The sequence below is a fragment of the Misgurnus anguillicaudatus genome, chromosome 24 (genome assembly GCF_027580225.2).
Source record: "Misgurnus anguillicaudatus chromosome 24, ASM2758022v2, whole genome shotgun sequence".
Lineage (NCBI taxonomy): Eukaryota > Metazoa > Chordata > Actinopteri > Cypriniformes > Cobitidae > Misgurnus > Misgurnus anguillicaudatus.
The window spans coordinates 8832526-8846225 of NC_073360.2; the positions used below are offsets into that span (position 1 = coordinate 8832526).

Below are 13700 nucleotides of genomic sequence, written 5' to 3' on the forward strand. Positions count from 1 at the left end.
GAATTTCGTTTCTAGGACTTACGGATCAGAAGTTATAAGTAAAAACGTAAGTGCAAATTTGGACTGTTGGTGGCGCTAGCGGGTTTCAGATAGAGACTCCAAAATTGCTATGGATATTATTTGGACTGTCCTCTGTCGGTGTGCCAAATTTTATAACTTTCCTACGTACGGTTCTATGGGCTGCCATAGACCGCAAGGTGACAGGAATAATAATTATAATTATTATAATAATAATAAAAAGAAAACTAACGGATACAATAGGGGTCTTCGCCCATTCTGGGCTTGACCCCTAAAAAAATATCAAAATAATCCAGACATGTTTTTCCCAAGTACAATGTCACTTTAAATAAATTACATTAAATAAGCATCAATAAGTAAACAAGAATACTCAATATTCTTAGATAAAAGTGTCACAGTAATGTTTGCTTCATATCATACATGATGACATTTTATATTTATATATATTTAACAGTCAGGAATTGTTAGCCTACCATGTGCACTGACTGCTAACGTTAACTTTTACTGAGAAAGATTTAACCACCGTCACGTCAAAATAAACCACAAAATAAAATACTGCTCAATATCTAAAGAAACGTAGTAAAGAAAGTAACAGCTGGCGTCAGTTATTTATAAAATGCATATGCATAGGTAATGTTTTACAGTAAAATATCAATTTAACTTGCACTAAAGTTATAAATTATAACAACATAGTTTGCTAACATTGATGTCAGCACAGCAAGTTCGAGGCGCGTGCGAGGGGCATTCCGATTAGCAGCAGCTGCAGCCCATACACATTTCCCTTATTAGGATTGATTAAACATGATGGACTTACCTGCAAGTGATGCACGCGCATCATCCCGCAGTTTTTTCATTTTTCCGATCCTGACTCCTGCTGTCTTTTCGGGGCCATTTTTAAAAGTTGCCTACTGTCTGGCCGTTCCTCAATCCGAAGGCTGCAGCCTGCGCGAGGTCGCATATGCAGGCTGCATACGTCATCAAGCCTGGTTTATTTCAGTTAACTGAACATTACATTATCAAGTCATAAGCATATTACAACCATTTACGATTAACTAAGAATAATAGTCAACTTAAAAAGCGTTTATATTACGAAATAAGAAAGTGTTGATGATGTATCCAGCCTAGAAATGCGACCTCTGGAGGCAGCAGCCTTCGGATTGAGAAACGGCCTCTGTCAAACATCGTCAGACGCCCGCGCGATCAACCGGCACGGACCATCAAAGGCTGGGGGGCATACTTTCTATACTAGAGCAATTAAATTATCTCGTTTCCCCTTTTTTTGTAACATATACATGGATCAAAATTGTCTGATAATATTTCTATAGGCTAATGAAATTCTATCAGCATTATAATTTTTTTTCATTAGGGCTTATTTTTGGTGCCCTATCAGCACCTGGTGCCCTACGCACAGCGCGTGATGCGCGTTATGGGAGCGGCGGGGCTGCCTGTATGGGCATAGCCTAAGGGCCCCGCACAGGTTTGCTCACTGGCGAAACGTTGGCCCCTTAGCGCTGCCCCTGCATGGGCAGCCCTCACTTAGCCCCCAGGAAGCCCTCACATAGAGAAATCCCCAGAGTTAAATGAACACTGCTGGATGTATATATTGTCCCATCTTACAGAGTGTTAAAAAGTAACAATGAAGCAGAATTAAAACCGATGTTGTCCTCTCTCTCAACATCTCTGTCTGGAATCTGGAATTGCATTTTGCATCTTATTTGTAGAGTCATTTTCTTACTTTAGGTTTAGATTTTGTTTCATTTGAGGTAACCCTTATTGTGATCAGTGTTTGATTTAGTTAAACTTGACTCTTGACTCTTGCATTGTTCAGTCTTTTGATTGCTATAACTTTGTGTGTTTAAAACATGTTTGTTATAGCAGCATAGCATCCTTTGGTGGTGGTCAGTTCAGTAAATAAAGTCTGAACATTATCATATAAAAACTTATGTATTAATTTATTGTTTGCACGCTTAACAGAAGGATCTTTCTCTGACAATGTGATACTATAGTGTGAGATCCAGCTCTCTCTTGGCAGTTTGTCTTTCTGAAGAATTTTGAAACACTGACACTTAGAATTGGCTGCTCCACAATGTGGATGCACAGATATCGGGAATCAGAGTGTGAATCACAATGATGGTGACAATAAAACGAAAAGCTTCATGCTGCAATGCATGCTGGGTATCAACAAATTACAAATCTCATCCAGAACTCCCAGAATGCACTGCGGCATGAAAAAATAATGACCTTTTTTTACCATTTTCTTTGTCACCATTGTTGAGATTTATACTCTGATTCTTGATGTCTGTGCATCTACGTTGTGCAGCGGCTAATGTTTATGTGCAAACTATCAAAATCCTTCAGAATGATAAACTGCTATGAGAGTTCTGGACCTTACACTGTAGTATTTCATTATTAACAGAAAAGGATGCTTCTGATGAGGGGGGAAAACTATATTAATAAATCTGTTCATTAAATGATTATGTTTGACAATGTTTATGTATTAACCATCAATATTCAACTACAATTGCCTTTTCTTTGCTATAACATGTGTTTTAAACACACTTAGATATAGCAGTTAGAAAACACTAACAAGCCAACGGTCAAGAGTCAAAGTCCAATTAAAACAACCACTGATCACAATTATGGTGACTTTAAATAAAACAGCCAACATCTTAACATAAGTTAAGAAAATGACTCTACAAGTAAGATGTAAAATGCAATTTTATATTTCAGACAGAGATGTTGAGAAAGAGGATAACAAAGCTTTTAATTCTGCTTCATTGTTACTTTTTAACACTCTGTAAGATGGGACAGTATATACATCCAGCAGTGTTTATTTAACTCTGGGGATTTTTCTGTATGAGGGCTTTCTGGGGGCTAAGTGAGGGCTGCCTGCGCAGGGCCAGCGCTAAAGGGCCAACGTTTTGCCAATGAGCAAACCTGCGCGGGGCCCTTAGACTAGCCCTAAGTGGGCCCATAAAGGGCCATTGTAGGCTTACTTGCAGGGTCATGACAGGTAGAGTCATGAAACTACCCATCGACCCAGAAATCACCCCAGCTGATCTGGGACCCCTTGTGCTTGCAAAACAACAGACTGTGCTAACACAACTACAACAAAGACTGGCAGTGTTACAAACACAAACCGCTTTAAAACAGCAACAGTCAGACCTAATGAATGATGCACAATTTAACCCAACCTCTGAGATCAAATTTACAGAGGGTGACATGATCATGATCCGGGTGTTTGTAAAACAGGGTCCATTCAAACCCAGATGGCATGGACCACATGAGATAAAAGCTATATGCAATAGCTGTGTGGCCATATGTGTCAAGGGGAAGTTGAGATGGTACCACATGTCCCAGTGCAAAATCTTCAAAGGTTCCGCTACTCAATAATTATTAACATTTCTCTCTGTTTCATCTCCCAGGTTGACTGCAGCAATCCCATGGAGACCGGACGAGAGGAAGGTTTCTGGACCCACTTGGATCAAGCTGGGTCAAAGGGTTTCACTCACACACACACTGGAATGCGGGAGATGGGTATGGAAATACACAAAGAGGTCATCCACATTTTTCAGTACACTTTCAACCTGAAAACTAGTCACGTGGCCTCCCGGAGTAGTACCGGAACCAAATTGCGCATCATAAATTTGCTGTAAAGTAGGCTCCGACCATCTCCCTATAGTAAACATTTCAGGTGACACACCGGCACCCACATTTTTCCACAACATAACAGCCTGGTATCAACTTAAAAAGAACCAGGAGCAAATTGGGAGCATGCGCACTCTCTATGAAAAAAACAACAATGGATTAGATCCTAAAATTGGTTATTCAACCAAAGATTTAGAGCCCGCAATACATAGGTACACACACACTGAGACAATCAACAATACACATATGAGTTATACCGAAAATAAATTCGATGTAACTTCATATGTACCTGATAACAATCAACCCAAAGCCTTTGTCTGGACTAGCCGGAGAGAAGGCATGTATTGCATGGGAAAATGTGTCAACGACCCAGATAATTACACTGGGCCACAGAATTGCTCATGGATAATGAATCATTGTTTTAATTTAACCACCTGTGGATATAGCAAACCAAAGAAATGTCCGAAACTATATCCTATTCCTCCTGGTGGATTGATAAAAGGGAATATTAACAAGACATTATTTCATGATGTGAACCTAGTGATGACACATGTATCATACAATATTTCCAACATTTTATCTGCTTATGTTAATCACTGCAATAACAATGACAAGACATATGCATGGCTACAGTCACAAATCGATGATTTAATCTCTGATTACAAAAACAGACTTGCCGTGCAAATCTCACCTGCACGCTCAAAACGAGACCTGCTCGGAAACATAGCTCAGTTAACTCCATTGCCAATGACTACAAAATAACCGAACAATTTAATTTCTCAACACGGTTGGCGAACCAGGTGGACTGGTTTTCAACATATTACAAGTAGTAATGAAAACATTATCAAAACGGTTCGATCCGAAGCGCAGGCGCTTCTTGCGGTCAGCCACACATAATTCAATCAAACCTGTACCATCGAGCATGACTTTAGCCTGCAGGTCATATGCACAAGATTACCTGGTGCTAGACCAGAAATCCTAGATCTTCATCTGTACAAGACACCCATACATGTTTTGAATGACCTCATAGAGATCTTAGATGAAATGAAAAATGTAAGATATTCTGAATTGCTATCCACCATAATGATGTTTACAGGAAATGAATGTAATGGATGTATTGGGTTTTTTCGTCAGTTTTCCTTTAATACACCCAGATCAGGTTTTTCCAAACTCCGCTACCATACGCTCTATGGTCGTGGTAGTGAAGGATCAGGTAATTAAATGGGATCACCTCACTGGATACATGACACAAAAGGGTAATGAGACCTTGTTTACCAGTCGCACATGTTGCCATGAAACGCACAATTATGTTATCTGTACATGTAACACATTGCAACCTTTCTTCCTCAATGACACGAAACTTATAAATGTTCAGTAGCTGCATGGTTACTCTGATGTTATCCAGGTGTCACATTCACAGTGGTGCGTGGTCAGTGAGATGAACTCTTTTACCTACGGAGGACTGACCTGCTCTGCTAATCACTCGTTCTGCTTGGAAGTGACAGAGGACTTTTCGATGGGTCAAGTCAACATTTTAGGAAGAGTGCCACTGGACACAGAGACCTCACCATGGTGGGATGACACTTTCTATGAACAAGGTACCCAAGCTGTGGTTGGCACGATGGAGCTAACACAAAGACTGACCCTGCAAACTGAATACCACCCTTAACCAAGCGCAGGTTGAGATCAACCTGGCACGAAAGACTGCACAACTGTTATCCAGTTCATCCCCTCAGTCGGCACAGTACACATACACCTGGTGGGACTGGGTGTTCCGGGGGTGTGCCATTGGCAGTGCCCTGATCTTCACCTTCACTATGTTCCAGTGCTGTTATTCAGGCAACTCATCAGATCTACACAGAAATCCACACACGCTGCCCTTGCCCTCAGCCCACTGCAGATACCTGTTTCAAAGACTGTAAAAAAAAAAACTTTGTTTGTCTGACCCCGTAGGTACCCTATTACGATTCGCCCACGGGGCCAAGCAGGGAAATAACTAAGAATTTTGATTGACCCTGACCAAAAGGTCAGCCCTTCCTGAGAGAATCAGAACTTTGTCTTGAATACAGTAGACTCCCCGGAGAGCTACCCTTGATTGTCAAACATCACATCTCCATACAAATGGTAGATCTGCAGACAGATAGATACCCTTGATTGTCAAACATCACATCTCCATACAAATGGTAGATCTGCTGACAGATGTCTGACCCCTCTACCCTCCTTTCATTGTTACCTTCTCAACACAGGACATTCTATGTGTAAGAAAGATCATATCACATGTAAATAAAGGTGGAAAAAATCCATGTTTCATTTCATTACAAAGGTTTTATTGCGACTGGTATACAGGTCTCATTCTCGCATCAATAAAACAAATAATAAAAAGGTTTAATAGAGTTAAGAAAACTTAACTATGCAAGGGGCCCATACCCCACTACAAATGTATCCAGGACGAGGTGCCTCCCACAGGTCTGTAAGAACCAAATCACTGCAAACTTCCATTGGTAAATAATGTCTACATAATGTTTATTCCGTCTGGGTATTTAAGGAGAGCTGACAAACATTTCAGGGAATCTGTAACCAGATATCCCGCACAATTACTGTGTGTCGTCTTTACCAGGTATGAAAGGTTTTTATATTTCCTGTTTTAATGTAAATACTATTGGTTTGTATTTGTGTTATATTTTATTTGAACTGTGAATTGGCTTGAATTGTGATTTTCTTACCTGGTTAATGGGCCATTCTACCGAATTGGTGCAAATTGACACTTCAAAACTTCTTGAAAAAAGTGTGTTTTTTCCTGCAAGCTTTGTAGTCATAAACATAGTAGAACATCTAAGGAACAATAATCTAGTGATTGGACACTTTAGTTTCCTAGCATGTTTTTGTACAGTTTCGAAATGTTTTCTCTCTCCCAAAATTTGTCACTACCGAAACACAACAACATTTGATATATAAATTAGGTTTTTAATAGCCTAATCTGATTTTCTTTACATCAATCTTCTAAATATATTTTTTACATTTTTTTAAAGACAGTGTCATGGTTATATTGATTAGAAATATTATTTTAACAAAACTATAAGAGTGGTTCATCAAATTAAATGCATTTTGAAAGCAATATTTCTCTGTAATTGCCATACATGCACTGATAGAGTTTTCAAATTCAAGGAATCATTAGTTTAAATTTTTATCTAACTAAATAAAATTATGTCATCTTTTCTGATAACAAAAGCTATTTTATTTTTCCAGAACATTATTTGTTTCGGTCGTGACATCAAGTGTTCGGTAGTGACGACCATATTGGATTGTCCATATTTTGTAAGAAAAAAAATAATTAGTTAGTCAAAAATGGTTGGCATTATGCAGTCAAAACAAACAGCACAAAGAATATCTAACGCAACACCACATAAAAGCACTTTGCACAGAAATTACGCTGAAGAGAGGGCAGATAGTTCAGACCTTGAAGGGATGCAAGATGATGTGTTGATTATGTCATCTTTTTTTCAAGAGATGTGAAAATGTATGTCCATATAAACCTTCAGGCCCACAGTATAAACTACAGAATTTGGTGTTTGTGCACCCATGTCCATCTGTAATGTAGGTGTACACATGTGAGCCTGTTATTCCATTACACATACTAACTTCTCTAAACATCCTTAACTTATTCTCTTGTTGCTGAGTGTGACTGTTTTGAGTTTGAAGTAAACTTAATTTTTTATTTGATTTGAGGTAGGTTGAATACATTTTCATATAAAAGAACTAGTGATAGACCGATATATCGGCCGATTTTTGCGAGTTTTATGTGTATTTGCATTGGCCGATTAGTGGCTGCTGTGTTCACAGAGTTTTTCCTGCATTATTTACAGACAGAAATATTGTTTTTTAAGTTCAATAAATGTTACTTGTTTAAATTGAGACTTATAAAAATTACACGAAGATGCCAAATGTTACAAGTAAACTAAGTGAGCAAAAGAAGTATCGGCTCAAGTAAATAGGCTCTCTCAGTCTGTCCGCTCTACTTTCATCTTTCCGTCTATGCATGTTTGTGATTCCTCTCTCTCTCTCTGTAGCTATCTCTACAAATTAACCAAAGATATTTACATTTACATTATTAGTGTGAGCCTGCCCTGTCTACACTTAACAATGACATGTCAATTTACAATGATACTGATAAGTGCTATCTGTTATGTCATTTATATAAAGCAATCAGTCCCGCTAAATTAGCGCAGAAAGTTTTCCTAGAGACCAGAGGTAGAATCATATAGCCTTCATTTATATCAATAATGAGTCAAGCTACTACTGTATGAATTAATTAAATTAATCTGGCCTAGTTCATTTTATCTTAGTTTGTCCTAGTCAAATCACATACAACATTACAGAAATATGACTGACAAATTATTTGTACTGAAAAAGAATATATGTGCACTTGAAAGTTTCTATTTATTTATTAAAATAAAGAAATAAGTGTCATTTTGTCACTACCGAAACAATCACGTCACAACCGAAACGTCAACAAATGTTTCGGTTGTGACTGTTTCGGTAGTGACGATTTAAGCTAACTTTGATCCTACTGCTAAGATGCTAATCAGTACGTAGTTAGCTAGCACAGTTCTCGACATTGAAAGATGAGTAAAACCTAAATGACCAGTAGAAAAAATCTAAAAAACTTAATTAATCATTGAAAATGTGTGATCGGTAGTGACATTCATAAATGTCACACACTGATTTCCAAACTTTTGATCACATTTACTTCAAAACCATGGGACTGATCTAATCACCATGTCACCACAAGAGAGAGAGGCAAAGACAAAGTTTCTGGTTCAAAATAGAGGGGAGTGGCTTAAAGCATTACTATATTTTTGACCAAACTATGCAATGTTTCGGTAGTGACGTGAAAATGCGGGACAGTGTTTTTTTACATGATTTTACATGATTTTTAACTGAAAATATCCAATAAGTCTATTTTTGGTTTTAATTAACAAAAGTATTCAAAATGATACTTCTTAAAACAATGATAAAAAAAATTTAAAAAATTATTTCATATTTTTTTTCCTATGGTGAAATTCAGACCTTGGGGTTTGGGACAACCACCTCTCAATTGAAAGCACCATATAAATGATGATATTTTATATATAAAGCCTGCACCTACTTCAAATATTACTTTGGGTTTTGATTGCTATTTGCTTATATTTTTTTATTATCAAACATTTTCCTACATTAATGCTTTTTAAATTAGTTTTTTGGTTCCGGGACAGCAATTTGCACGAATTCGGTAGAATGGCCCTAATAAATTGTTATGTTTGGATTTATTCTGTGGCTACGAAAGTTATTGACATGATTAGTAAATTACGATGTATCCTTGTTACCGCAATGTCTGAAATCAGGCTAGTTTAACGGACTAAAATCCCAGACTAGATGGCATAGTAGTACATCAGCGGAGGATTTTAGAGATCCGACTAGCACTTGGCGCTAGTTTAAGTTAAATAAGATGCGTGGAGGCTAATTTCCTGTTTAGAGTAACATGTAAATGTTGTCTGACCACTCTAAATCAGATGAGCCTCAACCTCTGGTTATTTCAATATTAATCTAAGTTGCATATTAAATTGTGTCACGATTATACAAAGCTATCATTGGAAAAGATGGTCAGTTTGTTTTATGATAGTGGTCGTGAGCCTCTGGTTAGAAATAAATATTGTAATAATTAAGTTGCACCTCTATGGGGACTAAATAAAATATGTTCAGAGATGAGCACGCATAAAAGGCGGCCTTCTGAACATATGGTCTAACCTCTAGCAGTGACCAAGCCTGATTCGGTTGTGATCGTGGGCCCGCATGATTATTAAATATTAATAAACGGCCGGTGCGTGAGTCCAAAGTGACATGAGTAGCCGAATGAGCGGATGCAATAACAAGTAGTGCTAAACTAGAGTAACCAAACATCTGAACAAATTATGATTAAGATTAAAATAATAATAAATTAAAATAACAACAAACATACTTTATTAAATTGGAGTCAGATTAAACGAAGGGTTTGTTAACTAAATTGAATGAATGTTTAAATCCATATCTTATTATCCAATGTGAAAGGAAAGACTGAAACGCGCGAGAATCCTTCGCCACGCCTCTGGAGCCATTGGACCAGTGGGTGGTGCCTACCTTACAACACTGTAACAGTGAAATCCGCCTTTACGTGAGATCACTGTTACTTACTTCAAATATCCTCCTCCAGTGCGTCCTCTATTGTTCTTCTTAGGTAACGTTAAAGATAAATGCTTCTCTTCCTCAATGTCCAGACATAAATGAAGATCTTCCTCACGTGTGTGTACAAAGTTTATAATCCAAACATGTGGTAAAGTCTTTAAATCTGATAAAACTTTACGCTTTGCTTGTTATGGTTTGAACAGCTCGTGTCTTCATTACCATGTCAACAGCGTGTACCGCCTGTGGGCGTGACCGCATTAAAGATAATGAAGTCGGGCAGGAAAAACGGTACTCTCTTTACTTCAATGCAGATTATATAAACAGGCAATATTTGTTTTCGATTATAATTAGCTTGTTTAAAACTAGACATTTCAGGCTTTCTTTGGATATGTGTATCATGTTTGTGTGACGAATATTCACAGAGTTTCAATTGATTTTTGTAACGTGTTTTGAGAGACAGCTGGCGGAGACAGAAATGTCTGGATGCACACCCTGTTTATTTTCTTTACTTGACAAAAACACAGATATCTGTTGTTATTGTGAATGTACACATATTAAAGAAGACCCATTACAATTTCAAATGATGTCAAACACGTAAGTGTATGATTATTAATGATGGAGTATATTAAGTTGATTCTGCCATTATAAGGAGAAAACGCGTCAAAACGTGGTGCCGCGTTTTTGGACCCCAGGGGGTTAAACAATGCCAACATCATATGCCAAACCTGAATAAACTGCATAAAATTAATTAATAAAAAATAAATTTGTGATGTGCCATCAGTTTGTGGTTTTGACCGGTCTTGAAATAAAATGCTGAATCCTTTTTGTCTGAAACCAAGACGAGACCGAGTAAAAATGCAGTCGATTCCAAGACGAGACCAAGACCTTTAAAAAGTGGTCTTGAGACCGGTCTCGAGAACTACAACACTACATTCTAATCATATAACTAATAAATGAACATATGAACAGCAGATATATTAAACATTTAGGCAAATGAAATATATCAAAATATAAAAAATAAATTAGAGCAATGGCATTCAATGTAAAAAGAAGAATAATTATAGCAACATTATCTCAGTTTTTATCTAGTGAGTATTAGCATAGTAAAAAAAAGGTAAACAAGTACTTAAAGAAATGTATTGCTTTTTGTTTGTTAATGTTAGTTAATACATTAACATTTATATGATAAACAGATTATAGTGCAAATGTGAAAATAAACCTCACTCAACGACATGAGGGTTAATAAATGACATGTTTTTACAAAGTTCATTTTAAAAGAACCAAACCCAGTTCACTTAAAGTGAACCAGAAAAGGAACTAGCCGAATATGACCTCAGTCCTTTTGGTGATCACAATAAAGTGGACTCAAAAGAGGACCCTGTTCTTTGGTCTGAGTTCGGTTCGCTTTTGGGTCCTTTTAGGGGGGTCTGAGATCACTTGGTTATTTCACATATACACCCTGAACTGCTCTGAGAGCGTTTGGAGGGCTCAAACGAACTAGGTGTGAAAACACCCTTAAAGCACAACCGTATCTGGGTTAATTTACTTTTTACCACAGTCAAAGTATTTTCTTGTCAGCTAAAATGCTGTCTGAATTTCCTAAGTCTGATAATTGTGAGGTGATTGTATTAACTTGGATCATGACAGGCAAAAAAAAAAAAACGTGACAACGCGCATATCAACAACAATTTGGTTAGTCTAGAATTAATACTTAGTGAAGATTATCAATCTCTGCGTGTCCGTCCTTCAGTGCTTTGCTAGCGGCGTTAGCACACGGCTCAGTAGCAACACATATTTAGTTTACTTCACTTGTGTCCTTCAGGTTTGCATGTTTATTTTACTTGCATCCGAAAAAAAAACGCCACACAGCACTACTGCTTGGCTTTCTTGTACTGTCTGAGACAGTACTGAGACAAGAAGAGGAGGCGGGGCACTGCATTCACGTGTGTGCGCCGTTTAAAAGAAAGAGAGAGAGAGAGAGAAAGCGAGAACGCACAGCTAGTGTTCGCAAAGTTACAAAAAAACAACGCTCAGCTCATTGTGGAGTATCGATTCCGCGGGACACGAGTATTGGAATCGTTTTAAATGTTCAGTATCGATATGTATTGAAATATCGGTATTTTTGACAACACTAATTTATGCTTATGTTAGCGTATAAAATGCCGTTTCCACACCAGGAAATAAAACGTCAAACAAAGACTGTTGGATTCGTTATCTAATTGGCCACACGTTCTTTCTATCAATATTTTTTAAGTCATTGGAGGAACGAGCGAGTCAGATGATGCACGGTATTTGAAAGTGCTGTTTGGATATTATGTATTATACTCCTGCCTACTTTTAGAAACCAAGTTTGACCACTGGTTTTGAACGCGAATGTTATATCTCATATACAAGTGTTACGATGTAAATAGTCCTCAGATTGTTTATTATATTCTATTACAAGATGTGCATGTGAAATTTGATGTAAACAATGGACAATATCTAAATTTCACGGATTGTACGTATTTGTGGACCAAAATGGTCATTGGATGCATTTTATTGGAGAGTTTTTATGGGTTATTCACACATCTGAAACAGACTGGATTCGATTTGCGATCGTTATATCAACACAAAGGTAAGGAGTTACGTTTATATTTTGCATGTTGTCTTCTGTAACACAATACTATATTTATGATGCTAGAGCATCTGTATCTCAAAACAGAGACCATACACTGATGCTAAACCCCTAGACCTTTTAAACGATGTATAGTAATGTTAATATTATTATTGTTTGTAGACAGTAGGCTATATAGATATTGTTAGCAGCGTTAAAAAAACGGACGTCTTTCCGCCCCCGAGCTAGTGCGCTTCGAGAGGTTAAAGTTGTTATTAAAGGCTACACCTCGACAAAGACGTGTTATTTTAGAGGTTGCTACGGATGAGTTCATTGTTACATTGTGTGAAGTAGCTCTAAATGTTCTTCATGGCAATATACCCCTCACCCCACTAAAATATCGGAAACTGAAAGGAAGAAGTAACGAAATCAAAATTGTGGCAGATAAGAAGGTCGAGTTAGAAGAAAAAGAAGGTTAATCAATCAAAAAGGAGGTTTTCTGTTACCTCTTAAGTGTTGCAATACCATTCATAACCAGTTTGATCACCTCTAAATAAGTTTTTGCTGATGGAGTATGCTGAGAAAATGTTTTTAGTTCCGCAGCACCAGCTGGATAAGCTGAAAACTGGTACCCCTCGTGAGTCTATTCAACATACCGTGGAAAACGACTTGGACATGACCATAAGAAATATTCTCTAGAGGTCTGATCTGGACACATATGAAAAAGCCAAGATGTATACAGCTGTTTTCCAGAGATTTTTAAACCTTTCTAGACAAGCGGACAGGGAGACCAACACATTAACCCTCTGAGGTCTAAGGGGGTTTTAGGGCCCTGGGGAAGTTTTGACATGCACTGACATTTGTGCTTTTTTCAGTTGCTTAAAAATATATTAAAGGCGGAGTCCATGATGTTTGAAAGCCAATGTTGATATTTGAAATCACCTTAACAAACACGCCCCTACCCCAATAGAATCTGGACCTTCTGTTGATAGACCGTCCCACACATACGCAACCCGGCATTTGATTTGATTTGATTGGCTATAAGTGTGTTTTGGTAGTCAGCCCGTCTCCTTTTCCAAAGCGTTTTTCAAACATTGTGGACTCCGCCTTTAATGGCAAAAGTCTCATAACACAGTGTTCAGCACTAAGTGGGCTACTATATTATATGATCAACACGTATGTACATGTTTGTATTTTTGAGAGAAAATGTTTATGCATGGTTTTTGAAAAAGCTACATTTTTA

The 13700-nt window shown here is 37.6% G+C and overlaps 1 pseudogene; it reads left to right on the forward strand.

Moving 5' to 3' along the window:
• Window positions 1–3830: 3830 nt before the first annotated feature.
• On the forward strand, window positions 3831–6376 carry LOC129443371 (uncharacterized; annotated as a pseudogene).
• Window positions 6377–13700: the final 7324 nt, after the last annotated feature.